Source organism: Microtus pennsylvanicus, chromosome 11 (genome assembly GCF_037038515.1).
Source record: "Microtus pennsylvanicus isolate mMicPen1 chromosome 11, mMicPen1.hap1, whole genome shotgun sequence".
In the NCBI taxonomy this organism is placed as follows: Eukaryota; Metazoa; Chordata; class Mammalia; order Rodentia; family Cricetidae; genus Microtus; species Microtus pennsylvanicus.
In genome coordinates, this window is record NC_134589.1 from 34231446 (window position 1) to 34247223 (window position 15778).

Consider the following 15778-nt stretch of genomic DNA (forward strand, 5'->3'; position numbering starts at 1 on the left):
AACACTGAGACTTAGTTCTGAATGTTCAGCCCAGCCTAGGCTCTTTCTGGATCTCTCTTTTAACTTAAATCACCCTGTTTCTCTTTATCTACCCTTTGCCTCAGGGCTTTTTACTATTCTTTCTGCCTGTATACCTCACTTTCACTGCTTCTCGGTCTGGCTGGCAGCTTTCTGGCTCCCAGGCCTGTCCTTCTCTTTCTCCCTGTTCTCATCTCCTCCTCCTCTCTTTAGATTCCTCTTCCTATTCATTCTCTGTACCTGTCAGCCTCGCCTGTCCTTTCTCTGCCTAACTGTGCAGATGCCACACAAACAAATGTAGCACACCGTTACACAGTTAAAGTAATATTCTGCAACATAAAACAAATGTAATATATCTTTGCCTAGTTAAAATAATATTCCACCACATCCTGCTCCATTTGAATTCTTGCTTTGGCTTTCCTCAGTGGTCTGTGACTGTGGATATGTGAGCCAAATCAACATTTTCTTCCCCAAGTTGCTTTTTGGTCATGGCATTTCATCACAGCAGTGGTAAGTGACCCTGACTAGACTTCCTCTAATGCAGTGGTTCTCAATCTGCTGAATGCTGCAACCCTTTAATACAGTTCCTCATGTTGTGGTGACCCCCCCCAACTATAAAATAATTTTGTTGCTACTTCATAGCTATAATTTTGCTACTGTTATGAATCATAATTTAAATATCTGATATGTAGGATATCTGATATGTGACCCCTTCAAAGGGGTCATAGCCCACAGGTTGAGAACCACTGCTCTAATGGCATAATTTTATTTTTGCAGTTTGCATCCTTACTAGTAACCCTAGTGTTTGGGAGGCTGAGTACGAAGTGTTACCATAGGGTGCTAGCCTGGGGTATGTAGCAAGGCCTCTCATCCAAACAAACAAAAAACCAAGCTCTCCCCTCAAACCAAGAAAGATTTTATTATCATTTTTATCCTTTGTTGTTAAAAGATAAGGAAATGAAGGCAGGACAGAAGTCTCAGAATTCTATTTTACTTTTGATTCTCTAAATTTGCCAAGGAAAGGGGGCATTGTAATGCATCTTCATCAACTCTATGTGCACCTGTGCCGATGCTTGACAGCGCCACACTGCATGTAGGAGAGAGCTGGGGGCGGAAGCTGGTTTCCGTACTTGTGCTCCAGATAGCTTAGACTCACCTCACTGTCTACCTTTATTCCTACATTGTTAAGGGGCAAATTTTGTCTTAACCATAAATAGCACACATTGTTTTCTTCTGCAGGTTTCCTCTTGTCTATTTTAGAAGCAAGCAGAATATAAATCATGGAAAGAAGTGTCTCTTGTGTAGCTCACTCTTTTTTTTTAATTTAATTTTTAAATTTTTTTGAGACAGGCTTTCTCTGTGTAGCCCTGGCTGTCCTGAAACTTGCTCTGTAGACCAGGCTGGCCTCCAACTCAAGAGATTCACCTGCCTCTGCCTCTCAAGTGCTGGGTCTAAAGTTGTGCACAACCACACCTAGCTTCTTGTAGCTCAGTCTTAAAGCCCAAAACAGTGGTCTATGTTCGTTCTAGACCAGCAGCCCAGTAGTCATCATAATTGGTAACACAGTGAGAAATGAAAATTCTTAATTTTTTTTAATTCTTTATTTTTGATGCTTTAAGTCTCTGAATTGCTTCCTAAAAGAAAGACTTCTGAACATTACCTCCAAAATATGTTCATTTGCTTTCAAATAGTCTTTTGTTTAACTTTTTCTCTCCCAAAGAAAATTCGACCTTTTTATGGCAGGGGTTGTATTTTATCTTTATCTCTTATCTTAAAATCTGGCCCCCAAAGGTTTTCAGCCTCTCCAAAATAACACTTCTTGTCTGGCTTGTACAGCAGGACTTTGAAACCTCATTCTCATGAAAACATCTTGGAGTTCTTCTTACCATCATGGAAATTTTAGGTGGAGAAATGGCTGATCTAAGATGACTTGGGGAGATTACCGTCTTTGCAGAAGGATCCTAAGATGTCTTTCTGGATCATTTGCCTTTGGATATCGCCAGATTGCCCCTTATCGCAATGAAAGCAGATATAGGAGACTACTGTAATTAGCCAATTCTGTCATTCCTGCCAAGCCAGTGAAGGTTCCTCATTGTGAACACATTCTGCTGCCAAGAGCTCAATTGGAACATTGTGCTTATTTATGAGGGGATCTGAGTGTGAGCAATTTGGCTTCAAGATTAAATGAGGGAATAGGTTGTATTGATAAACCTGATGTAATATTAGCCTTTTAAGGGGAAATTACAGTCATAAAGAGGAATATACGCCAAGTATTGAACATCATGCAAAAACAGCATAGAAATCGAAAATTCCAGTCCAAGTCATTGGGTGCTCACTACAGATGCGGGACTGTGATGGGCAGTCTGTGGGGCACAAAGCATCTTCATGAATATATGCATGCATACAAAGTTCCCAAGTCTTCGTAAAGATAATCTGACAGAGCTGGGCGTGCTGGCACACACCTGCATTTCCAGCACTTGGAAGGTGGGGATAGGAGGATCAGGAGTTGAAGGCTCTCCTTAGATATAGTGACTTATCAAGTTCAAGTCCAGCCTGGGCTACCTGAGGACCTATCTCAAAATATCAAAAATAAAAACATACATATAATAGAAATGAAAATAGATGAGTGAATCACAGGAAATAGAATGGGTGCTTGCTTCGGCAGCACATTTACTAAAATTGGAACAATACAGAGAAAAGATTAGCATGGCCCCTAAGCAGGAATGACTTGCAGATCTGTGAAGTGTTTCATATTTTTTTGAGAGTCAGATAAAACTTATATGACAGCATATTTTAAATCTGTAATGTATTTCACTAATAGAATTTAAAATAATAGACATTTTATCAAAGTCATTATTTTTTGAAATGACATTATTAAGGTCAGTTTCTCTTCAACTTGTTTTTAATCTAAACTGATTTATCACATTGTGGATTAAAGTGCTTGAAGGTATAAAAGAAAGGAAAAGAGAATGAGACAAATGTTGAGCAGGGTTTCCAAGGACTAGGACAAAATGAGTATTGTTCAGAAAATCAGAGCACTGTGGTGGACAGGGAGCCCTGGCTTCGGAGCTGGCTATGAGTTGTTGGCATGGGCATGGCCAGGTAAAAGATCAAAGGGATTCAGACCCATGGCAAAATGGCAAAGCCTAACCCTCAAGTAAGGCTCAGTAATGGCAAAACCTTTCTAGGTTCCTGTGTGGATGTTAATAGTGTGGGCAGAAATGTCCACGGGAACATTTCTCCGGGTGATTATGACGTGAACACTGCTCCCTCACAGAGATTTTCCTATAAAGGAGGAGCCAGACTCTCCTCTGTTCAGCTGTGTACCATAAACCCCGCCTCCCTGTTCAATTGTGTACCATAAACCCTGCCTCCTTTGTTGGCTGTAAACCATAAATCCCACCTCCCTGTTCATCTGTATAACATGACACCACCTCTGTCATTTCTTTATTCCCTGGCTGCCCCATGCTCAGGTCAAATCCCTGGAGTTGTGCAAGGCTGTGGCAGAGAATGAAAATCCTGTTGGCTGTCCCCACCTGTAGTCCCAATTACTTGAGAAGCTCTGATGGCTCACTGGAGCTCAGGCATTTGAGGGTAGCCTAGACAACAGAGCAACATCCCATCTCAACAATAAAGTATAAAATTAAGTTGGTTCTAGAAAGGGAGTGCCATTCTGATGGAAGGAGCAGGTGGGGGTGAGACTGCAGGCTCTCACTGTGAGGGAGGGTTAGATGTGGGTGCGTGCATTTACTGACATACCAACCTTGTGTGAGGATAAAGGAGAATCTAAGGTGAACCTGGGATATTAATAATTATTGAAATAAAGATTTGTATCGTATTTTCACGTACACATTTGAGAATTTTAACAGTTTTGGGGGGCATTTGTTTCAACTTCCAATACATTCATGCTCCTATATGATTTCATTTGGGAAGACTGGGGTTTGAACACATTGCCACTTCAGGCGGTGCAGCCTGGGACACATTTCTCGGTATCACTCAGTCATGTATGTCGTGCACCGTATCCAGGGAATTGTTTCAGGGCTGCTGCATAGGCTCTGCACTACCTCGTTCTGGGCAGCAGGCACACAGGCCAGGGCTTGTCAGTGCGTTTGTGTAAAGAGCCAGCTGCTTTGCCAGCTGCAGGGTATCTGGTACTACAATTCAAGACTGCCGGTGTCGCACAAAGCATCCAATGTATAAACGTATAAGTGAGAGTTTTATTTTATTTTTTAGTCTTGCTCTGTAGTCTGGGCTGTGCCCGATCCATGCCTAGCTTTGCAATGCGATTATAGTCTAAGAAAATGTCCATTTCTGAAAACACAGGCAGGACCGGACTAACCTACACTCTGAAGTTTGATAATCAAACAGACCAAAAGATGAATGGTAAACCTTTAAGGTGTGAAATTCTGTGGTACAGATCATTTTAAGAAGGAAATTTAAGAATGTATTAATTTTCTAGCCTAGCTCATGTGGTTCCTGCAGCATAAAAGCCGACCAGTGGATTCTTAAGTAAGCCATTTAAAACCTTCCCTTTAACTCCAGAATCCTCAGTTGGGAGATAAAAGCCATCCTCTATCAAATTAACTATAATTAGGTATGTGAGTAAGAGCTATAATATGTAGATGTTGTTCTGGATTTCTTACAGGCAGGCTAAGTAGGAATTACAACTGAGACATTGCAAGTGAGCGCCGCTGCAGTAACATCCTCATGTACAACATGGCAAGCAGCCTCCAGCCCAAGTCCTGGGCTGCTCAGGGTCTCATGTGCTATTTGGGCTTTGAGCCAACTAGGGAGGATTTTTATCTGCAGGGAATACGTATTGCTTTGGAACTTCTGGCTTTGCAGAATTACTATATAGTAATAATGTCTTGATTTGTCCAAATCCACATGTCTGACAGCCTACCATGAACTCATTCTTGAAATATGATTAATAATAAAAATCACAGATATTATGCTAGGAGTACTTAAGGAATGGGCTGGTAAGGATTTTTAAAGTTAGAGTCCTCTCAGCCCTGTTTCTTTTCCTTCTTGCTTGTCGTCTCATGGCTTCTATTGCTCTGAAGAGACACCATGACCACAGCAACTCTGACAAGGAAAACATTTAATTGGGGTGGCTTGCTTATAGTTTCAGAGGTTCAGTCCATTATCATCATGATGGGGAGCATGGTGGCAACACGGTGCTTGACAAGTAGCTGAGAGCCCTACATCTTGCAAGCAACAGGAAATGGTCTCAGTGTTGTACTGAGGGAAGCTTGAGCAAAAGAGACCTCAAAGCCCCCACCCCCCACAGTGACACACTTCCTCCAACAAAGCAACATCTCCCTTTGGGGGCCATTTTCTTTCTAACCATCACATTTGTTTCTATGGAAAGGTTTGTTTGGGTTTCCTGTTTTAAGGATTACAGGTCATTAGCTCTATTGCTTTCAGGCCCATGCAGAGCTCTCAGTTATGGATGGATGGAGTATGTGGTAGAGGCTGCTCCTCTTGAAGTACCTGGGAAGAAACAAAACAGTTTTGTTCCTTTAAATATTTTCTGTGATTTTTTAAAACCTCAGTTATTCAAAAAGTTTGCTTATCAGATTATATAAATCAAATGCTGATTTTTTTTTTTTTTTTTAGCTAGCACTAATGTTGACACTTGGTCATCTCCTTCGACCTTGGGGGTTCCAGGCATAGAACTCAGATACTCGGGCTTGGTAGCAGCACCTTTATTCTCTGAGCCATCTTGCAGGCCCTTGACACTTCATTTGAGTCTTGATTGAAGAATAACAAGTTAATTGATCTTTTTAGGATATCATTGGCTAATCCTATTAAAAAATTTCTATTGTAGGGTTGATTATAATGTTGCATTGCGTTGTCATAGTAACTTTATTAGTCAATTCTTTTTTGTTTTGTTTTATGTAGCCTTGACTGGTACTGAGACTCGTAATGCAGACCAGGCTGGCCATGAACTCACAGACTTCTGCCTGCCTTCCTTCCTTCCTAAAGGGTTGCACCATCACATCCAGATTGTGTATCCACCTCTAATAGTTATCATGTCAAAAAAGAGTAGGATTTTCTATTTTTAAATGGTTGTTAATTTGTTTTGAGACAAGGCCTCACTGTGCCAGTGGCCCAGAACTTCCAGTGTAGCAAGCTGAAGCTAGAAGTATTGGTACATGCCTGCAATCTAAGCCCTTGGGAGATAGAAGCAGGAGGATCAGGATTTAAGGCCATCCTCTCTTAGTGAAGACAGCCTGGGCTGTGTGAGATCCTGTCTCAAAAATAAAAATAAAAAATAAAAAAGACTGGGATATCCTTGATCTTGTAGTGATTTTTCTGCCTCTACCTCCCAGCTGCTAGGTTATCGGTGTACATCCTTACCCAGCTAGGATTTTCTATTTCTTTTTCTTTTTTCTTCTTTCTTTCTTTCTTTCTTTCTTTCTTTCTTCCTTCCTTCCTTCCTTCCTTCCTTTCTTTCTTTCTTTCTTTCTTTCTTTCTTTCTTTCTTTCTTTTTTTTGAGACAGGGTTTCTCTGTGTGGCCCTGGCTGTCCTGGACTTGCTATGTAGACCAGGCTGTCCTGGAACTCACAGAGATCCTCCTGCCTCTGCCTCCTGAGTTCAGGGATTAAGGATATGTACCATTACCACTCAGCTTATTTCCTATTTCTAAATTTAAAAATATTTTATTTTCTTTAGTTTATAGGAACATTATAAATATATATTATACTTTAAATTTTTATTATGGTAAGAGATATATTATTGTGAAATTATATGAAATACATTTGTATTATGGCACACTATTTATACTCTGGCCACTTTATACAATATCTCCCGTCTCCCTGGTAACCTTCTTTTATTTTGCTTGCATATAAGTTTGCCTTTTCATGCCCTGAGATATTGCATAGAAATTAAATCAGGTGCCAGGCGGTGGTGGCGCACGCCTTTAATCCCAGCACTCAGGAGGCAGAGGCAGGCGGATCTCCGTGAGTTCGAGGCCAGCCTGGTCTACAAGAGCTAGTTCCAGGACAGGCAACAAAGCTACAGAGAAACCTTGTCTCAAAAAAAATAAAAATAAAAAATAAAAAAAATAAAAAACAAACAAAACAAATTAAATCCGGCAATATTTATCCCAATTTCCATATCTTAGTGCTTTAAGGTTTATCCATGCTGTACATTTATCAGAATTTCTTTTCTTCCTTTCCTCCCCTTTTCCTTCTCTTTCCCCTTCTCCTCCCTCCTTCCCTTCGAAGTCCTTCATTTCTCTTCCCCCTTGCCATTTATTTATTTATTTAGTCTCAAACTGTATCTCTGGCTGGTCTCAAACCTCCTGCAATCCTCCTGCTTAAGCCTCGTGAGTTGCTGGATTATAGACATGAGCTATCATGTCCATCTTCAGAATTTCATTGGCTGAATAGTGTGTGTGTGTGTGTGTGTGTGTGTGTGTGTGTGTGTCCATGTGTTGCTGCGGATAAACTGCAGGCCTCCTGCATACTCGGCGAGCACTTTACCAGAGCTAATCCTTACCTCATAATGCTGCTTTTAGATACTGTTTTCAGTTCTTTTGGTTATATACGTAGGAGTAGAATTACAGGATTACATGGTAATTTTATGCCTAACATTTGAAAAGCTTTCAACTCTTTCCACAGTGGTATACATTATAATTTAAGAGTTAAGAATCTTTTTTGATTTTTAGACAAGGTCTCATATAACCCAAACTGGGCTTAAACTGACTACCTAGCCCAGGATAACCTTGAACGTTTTTCTGATCCTCCTGTGTCCACCTCCCAAGTAGCAGGATTATAGTGTGTGCCCAGCTGTGCAGTGCTGACATCAAACCCAGGGCTTCTGCGTGTTAAACAAGCACACTGCATCTGATCTACGTCCCCAGCCCTAGAATCTTAGTTTTTAAACGTTGATTGTTTATTTTAAGGTAAGAAATGTCTTAGGATTTCATAAACCACCATATGGAGACAATAGCTTTTCTCGAGTTGCCCTTTTAGAATTTCCTTTTTCGCTTCTTTAGATTTCAAACACTCAGTACTGGTTTCTTTGGCATACATTCACTGAGAAGCTAGAAAGATGTTTCCATTCCAGCAGCACGTGAAGGAAGCACGCTAAAAATAGACCATGCCGCTTTCCACAGAGTTAACACTCAGGGCTCCCAAGCAATCTAAGACTCACACGGTGACAAAACACTAGATTTCTCTCTTCCTTGTTAATAAGAAAAAAAAGATTTTATTTTACTCTGTGTGTGTGTGTGTGTGTGTGTGTGAGAGAGAGAGAGAGAGAGAGAGAGAGAGAGAGAGAGAGAGAGAGAGAGAGACTGAATGCCATGTTGCTCTTGTAGAAGTCAGAGGAAAACTATCAGGTTGGTGGCACCTTTACCTACAGAGTCACCTTATTGACTCTATATTTTTACTTCCCACAAAATGCTTGTTTCTAAATATGTATAAACTGTAGTGGTTTTTAAAGTTAAGTATGCATTATATACAATCTGTTATCATGGTTTGAAAATAAATAACAATGAGCTGGACATGCTGCTGCAACCCCAGCACTTGGCAAGACTGATGTGGAGTAAGCTTGTGAGTTCAAGGCTAGCCTGGGCTACATAGCAAAAATCTGTTTAGGCTGGGAAGAGTTAGTGCAGGAAGGGAGTGGGGCAGGGAGAAATGGGAAAAAGAGAAGAGGAGAGGAGAGGACAGGAGAGGAGAGGAGAGAGAAGGCGGAAGGAGGGAAGGAGGAGAGAGACAAGCACTCTAAACAGGAGAAATGAAGCTGTACTTTACAGGAAAGGGTTTTAGTGTTTACTGTATACCAGGCCCTTTGCTAAACACTGTGAACCGTTTTCTGATTTAATCCCTCACTAACACATTTTGAGTCAAAGTTCTTACTGTATTGTACAGCGCCTGGGAAACAAGGCGCATAGACAGGTTAAACGGTGTCTAAGGTCAAGTCAAGTAAAAAGCAGTAGGTTTGTTTTGAATTTAAGGCGTCCTTAGTTTATTTAGTGACACTTGTTGGCCCTAATGATGAAGATAATATCTTTAATCCTGTGTGGAGTTCACAGGAAAGACGAGTCCCACATAGTGAATATTGCACGGACACACTTATAACAAGGCAACTGGACTTTCATCAAGGTGCTTTGAAGACGGCTCACCCCCGTATCCTGGGCTTTAATTAGTGTCGTTACCAGATTCACTATTTTCTTGGTATTTCAGGTACTGGCAGCTCATATATGAGTCAGTGATAATTAGATCACACGGGCCCTGAGAGAGGCTCACTGTCGACACCTGTCACTTCCTTTCTCTTCTGGCTTTTGTAGTGACTCTCTCCCCTACTTCCTTGAAATTTGGTGTTTTCTGGAAAAATATCTTTATGTCAGCCTCATAAAGACAGGAGTCTTTGAAGAGTTCTTGGTAGTAAGTGGTCGGCACACATTTGATGATAAATATATAGATGCATTTCTTCAGTTGGGTGTTTATTTTAACACACTAGGTTATGGATTTTCATATATACTTTGTTTCTGTTGGTGTTTTTCCTCCACAGTCCATCCCCAATACATTGCTTCCTCTTTATAAACCCTTGTCAAATAAGATAATGGAAGTTGCTATTAATTACTGTTGGTGATATCTGCTCCCCTAATTGTCCATAGCTATACTTGTAATTATATATGTTTTCATGAGTATGTTAAAGTAATATAGCATAGTGATAAAGGGCATGGATTTTGGTGTCATACTGACCTGAAATTGTTCCTGGCCCCAGGATTAATTGTGTAAACTTAGGCAAGGCACTGAATATCTCAAGCCTTGAGTTTCTTGTCAGGAAAAGATCCTTTGATAATATAACAGTCCCTTGTGTTTCTTTCTTTATACAGTTTTAATTACCTGTAATTAACTGCCATACAAAAATAATAAATGGAATTTCAGAGTTAATAACTCGTGTTCTATTATGAGTTGCATAATAGAATCCCACACCATCTGCTTGGGATGAGGTTCGTTCCTGTGTGCAGTGTGTCCAGACTGTATATACTACCCTCCTGATAGTCACATAATATCCGTCTTGGTTATCAAGGCAGCCGATGTTGTCGCAGTGCTTTGTATGTCACTCACCGCCCCTGCATCCCTAAGCACAGCGGTGATGCTGGCAGTTCAGATAGGCTTCTGAAGACTGAGCACTGCTTCCTTTCAAGGAAAACCAGAACATTATTGACTTGGCAGGAAAGAGGAAACTGATATGCTGAGGTTGCTAAGCTATACAACACACCATTTTGGGAGACTGCATTCATATCGTGTGTGTGTGTGTGTGTTGAGACAGGGTCTGACTGTGTAGTCCAGGCTGATGACCTGGAACTTGGTTTGTACACCAGGCTGGCCTTGAACTCAGAGATCTGCCTCTGCCTCCTGAGGGCTGGGACTAAAGGTGTGCACCACCATGCTCAGTGAGTCACATGACTTTAATTATAGTATAATTATTATATTTATTTGATCTCTTCTGTGCCTAGATAGTAAACTTTATTATAGGTTGTATGTACAAGGAAAGTCATCCCCGATTTTAGGCATACACTGAGTGTTAGACTTTATCTCCCGTAGTAAGTGGGGGCTGCTGCGGTGCTGACCCACAGTGCTGCTGTGGGATTATAAAGATGACACGCTTGATTTGGTAAAAATAAGTGCAGGACTCATAATGGTTCACCGTTTTTTTCCCATTTCAAATTACTTAATATTCAGTTGTAGAAGATATGATCAAGGAACTAAAACATTTTGTATTTTAGGCTACAGAATGGCAATTTGTTTTACTCCACTTATGCATATCAATGGCTAAAACACAGACTGTGGCTAAGGTAAAGTCAATAAAATAGACTGTGTGCACACTGGTGTTTGCTATTTCATTGTCATGCCCAGACTGCAGAAAGTCCAACAGAGTTGCTCTGTGCTATATGTTACTAAGATATGCAAAGTAATAAAATATATAAAATAATAAAATAAATAATAAAAATATACGTAAGGCTCTGGATGCAGCTCAGTCTGTAGAGCACTTGCCTAGCACACATCAGCCCTGGGTTCAATCCCCAGCACCACATAAAACATGGGCATGGTGGCACAGATTCGTAACCACAGTAACTCAGAGGTGGAGGCAAGAGATCAGGAGGTGGAGGACAACCTTGGCTATACACTGAGCTGAATGTCAGTCCTGTCTCAGAAAAAGGAATATATATATTTTAAACTCTGCTATGACTAAAGGAATTCCTTGTGGAAATGAGTCAGACTTAAAGGTTGGTAGCAGTGGTCTTGCTATTTTTAGATAGATATCATGCCGTGTGAATAACAAGCTACGAAGACCTAATAGATACCAGAATTGCCATTATCAAGTAAAGTATAACTGAATTTGAAGCATTTACCCCTGGGCTCAATTCCAATGGTAAGATCAGACTTTTAAAGTGCAAATGGGAAGCAGTTTATATAGGGTGATTGTATTCTGTGTAATATTATAGATCTTCAGCTAAACTTTACATTTTAATAATCACCTGGAGCAGGAAAGAATTTGATAGAAAAAAGAAAATGTTTTTATCTAAATATGAATATTTCTACACTTAAGCCCCCTTTCCAGTGGGTGCTACTTTGAGACCAAAATAATAACATATCCTTTCATTTAGATGAAAACACGGTAGGTGGTGAATGGCTTAGGACCAGGCAGGCCCTTTCCTGTGCAACTGAAAAAGCTTCCTCCCCTTAAGAAATGAGGAGAGTTGGAAATAGAGCAATGGCTGAGATCCTCTTCAGTGATGATGGAATTACTCTTGAGAGCCTGTGGGACTGCGGCAAGGATTATCCTGGGTTTACTAATTCTATCCCATAAATAAAGGTTAGGGTGGGGGACAGGCTGGGTGGTGGGATGGCAGAATCTTGCTCTCTACTAGGTCTTCACATCTGCCTATCTAAATTGGCAAGACCCCTGCTGAGGTTCTGATTCACTCGCACAAGGAGTTTCCCTTACTCATGATCATACTTTAAACACCCGTGAACATGGTCTTTTCTCAACAATTCCCCAGCCAGTCTAAAATTAGATCGTTATTCACCAGTCACGTGCCATTTAGTGTGAACTCAGTCTGTCAACCAGCTGCTGATGCCTACCCGACGTGCGTCGAGATAATGAGGTATCGAGAGGTGGCAGAGGAAAAGGATCATTTTATGCTTAAGATGATGAAGCCGCGGCTTGAAGTGGGAGTTGAAGTAGCAGCTTCAGGAAGGAGGCTGCAGATGACAGCTCAGCTAAAGACAAGGAGTACAGAAAAGATGGAAGGAAGGACACATTAAGAGAGGTAGACAGGTGACTCTGTGTGTGTGTGTGTGTGTGTGTGTGTGTGTGTGTGTGTGTGTGTGTGTGTGAGAGAGAGAGAGAGAGAGAGAGAGAGAGAGAGAGAGAGTCCTAAGAGAGAGAGAGAGACCTAAGTATCAACTGAGATAAACAGTAAGCATTATAGAGCGAGAACAGAAGTGCAGCTTATGTAGTTGTCAAGCTGGTTTTTGTTGAGTTTGCTAAGAATTAGAACAGCCTCTGAGTTTGCTCTATGGTTAACAGGAAGGATGTCAACGTTGAAACTACCCCCTCTTGCTCTTTTAGTTTGCCCTTATGTCAGGATTAAGTATTCTGCAAATAGAATGTGTTCATATTCCTAAAGGTGTACCCACAGACATTATGATATTTCTGTTTTTCCAGGGGTGGTGGTGGTGGCGCACACTTTTAATCACAGCACTCAGGAGGCAGAGGCAGGAGAATCTCTGTGAATTTGAGGCCAGTCTGGTTTACAAAGCAAGTTCTAGGACAGCTAAAACTGTAACCTAGAGAAACCCTGACTCCAAAAACCAAACGAGGGAATAAAAGCTATTTCTGTTTAAAACACTGACTGGCCATTAGTAGAATGTGTGGAGTTTATTGTGCTTTTGATGCTTAAGTATAAGGAATGTAAGTTTGCTCCTTTAGTTGGTAATTATAGTTATGATGTCAGTCTGGTGTGCCATGCTGTTGGGATCTGCTGTCTGAGCAGATCTAATTGATTCTGTTGTTCCAGATCTGTGCCAACCAAAGGCTGTCACAGTCCATTGCCCACTTGCTCTCCTGTCACTTGTAAAAACAGTGAGGTAGCAAAGGATAAAAAAGGTGTCAGGGGACTGGCTTAGCATTGTTAGTGCTCTGCTTGCTTGACCTGGGGCAAACTTGTCAAGCTTGATTTGTTTTCTGATTTTTAAAATGAGAGCAGTAGTATCTGCTCTATTCATATGGAAACATGGACTGTGAAGATGGGGTCATAAACTGTTGTGAGCACCTTTTAAGCTACAAGGCAGAATATATAAAAAGTCTTCACCTTGGAGGCTGGAGAGATGGCTTAGCTAGCAGTTAAGAGCACTTGTTGCTCTTGCAGAGGGTCCAGGTTTGGTTCCCAGCACCCACATGGCAGCTAACAACCACCTGTCACTCTAGTTCCAAGGGATCCAACTCTCTTCTGAGCTCTGAGGGCACAAGGCTTGCACATGGTGCGCATGTGCACATGCAGGCAAAACATTCATACACATAAAGTTACATTAAAAAATTCAAAAGACAAATAGGTCTGAGCCTCTTCACTTCCCTTACCTAAGAATTGTATTTAGAGTCAGAGGAGCTGAGATGGGCATGTTCCTGCCACCTAAGCACCTCTGTCGAACTGCTGGACAGACTGAATATGTGGGAAAGCAATTATAAAAGTGAGAATCCATCCAAAAAGACACACATGGTTGACATCCTAGATATAGGAATGGCTTCTCGGGACTGTTGTCACACTGTCCCTTAAAAGATGCAGGTGAAAGGGCACAGGCTTTAAGCCCTAGATATACTTTATATATAAATGCAGAAGGATGGTTCTCAGACATCGGTAATCAGTCTTTCCAGTTTGAAAATAACATTTCTAGGAGGGTCGGGGTCACCCATGGATGAGTTCTTTGGTCGTCGGGGTCACCCATGGATGAGTTCTTTGGTCGTCGGGGTTACCTATGGATGAGTTCTTTGCCAGGAGGGTCGGGGTCACCTATGGATGAATTCTTTGGTTGTCGGGGTCACCTATGGATGAGTTCTTTGGTCAGCTTGTTCTCATTGCAAAGGCCTGGCTGGCCTGGAACTCTGTGTATAAACTGGCTGGCAAACCTTCAGCAATCCTCCTGCCTCTGCCTCCTAAGCACCTTGCAGGGGATCATGGATTGGGATATATCTGACTCCAGTGTCACCAGGCTTGAGCTTCTTCCAGCTATCATGTCCAAACTTATCTGCCTTCAATTTGGTGAAGCACTTTTTCTTTGATGTGTGGATTTTCTGGCAGCCAGCAAACTTGAGCTAGACTCTCCATAGGATCTCAATTACATGTTTCTTATTATGCAGTTTGCTGTGGATGGACATAATGACCTGGACAATTGAACCCTGGACTGTACTCTTAGTCTTCCCAAAACCCCCTGCATACTTGTCTGGAGCCTGGACTTGGGACAACACTGATATGAGAGACAATAAATAGTCACAAGAAAACTGTCTGCAAGGTCCCTTAGGGCAACCCATATAAGTGACAGGCCACATACACACCAAGAAGGCTGCCGTTTGCACACCAGGCCTACATAAGGGAAGGAAACTGGTCAGCTTTATTGGCTTCTGATTTCATCTTTTGAAATGGCCTCAGCATGTAACCCATGGAATTCAGAGGCTCAGTTCTCCTGCCTCAGCCTCTTGAGTCCTGGGTTTGCAGGCACGCAGCACTGTACCTGTGTCGTTGTTACTAACTAATGAACTCAGGCTGGCACAGCTACTAAATATTGTTTCATATAAAGCCCAGTGTTTATGTCTTTGTGTATTGACCTGTACATAATTGTCTTCCAGAGGACCTGAGTTCGGTTCCCAGCACCCACATGGCAGCTCACAGCTGTGGCTCCAGTTCCAGGGGAGCCAGCACTTCCTCAGACCTCCATGGGCACTAGGCATGCAAGTAATACACAGACATATGTACATGAAGACAAAACACCCATATACATAAGAATAAATCTTTAAATAAAAATAAACATTTCCGTTAACAATAGTTGATAGTTTAGAAAGTTTCGTTAACATTGCTTCTCTGACCTCCACAGGTGTTCATGGTACGCACACATGCACACGCATGCACACACACACAGACAAGGAATTAAAAAAACAACAAAATAAAAATGTAAGGGCTTCAGCTCTCTGCTTTATTTGTATTGTTTATAGTTCATTTTAATATTTAAGGTTCAAATATTGGAATAATAGTTTTAGTTTTAGTGCTCCCTGAATTTTTCTTAGGTTTATCCAGAATAAGTGAAAATTTGATGTTTTCTAAAGGAAATTTTACCTGGACATATCCAGCTGTCGCATTTATAAATAGCTGCAGATGTCTACAGTAATGAAGGATTTACTCAGGTTGTTATGGCAACTAAAATTCCACAGAACCTCAAAGATAAGCTATTTTAAAGGAAGAGAGTACATTAAATGTACATTTAACCCATTATACAATGAAATTATTGCTCACTATCTATCATTTTAGATTTTAAAAGAGAAATTAGTTTTAGCTCAGCAAGAGAGTCTCCCACTGGATTATAGGCTTGAGTATTCTTTTAAGGGCTCCTGTGCACTGGCGGAGTGTGCTGGCTGTTCACACTCACCCTCCTCCTCCCGCTGCCCCCTCCACCAGCCCTCTGTCTGCAGTGTTGAGGATGGAGCACAGGGTGCCAACATGCTAGGCAATGTCCTACC

At 41.3% G+C, this 15778-nt stretch overlaps 1 protein-coding gene, 1 non-coding gene and 1 pseudogene across 2 annotated transcripts in view; 2 read left to right on the forward strand and 1 right to left on the reverse strand.

Annotated features, from left to right (window-relative positions):
* Positions 1-15778, forward strand: part of Ppm1e (protein phosphatase, Mg2+/Mn2+ dependent 1E) — a 136750-nt gene that overhangs the window by 35761 nt on the left and 85211 nt on the right. The gene's annotated exons all lie outside the window — the stretch shown is intronic.
* LOC142831997 (U6 spliceosomal RNA) lies at positions 2668-2776 on the forward strand. The gene has a single exon (XR_012907096.1). It is a non-coding gene; the product is annotated as a U6 spliceosomal RNA (small nuclear RNA).
* On the reverse strand, positions 14547-14671 carry LOC142832032 (small nucleolar RNA SNORA70; annotated as a pseudogene).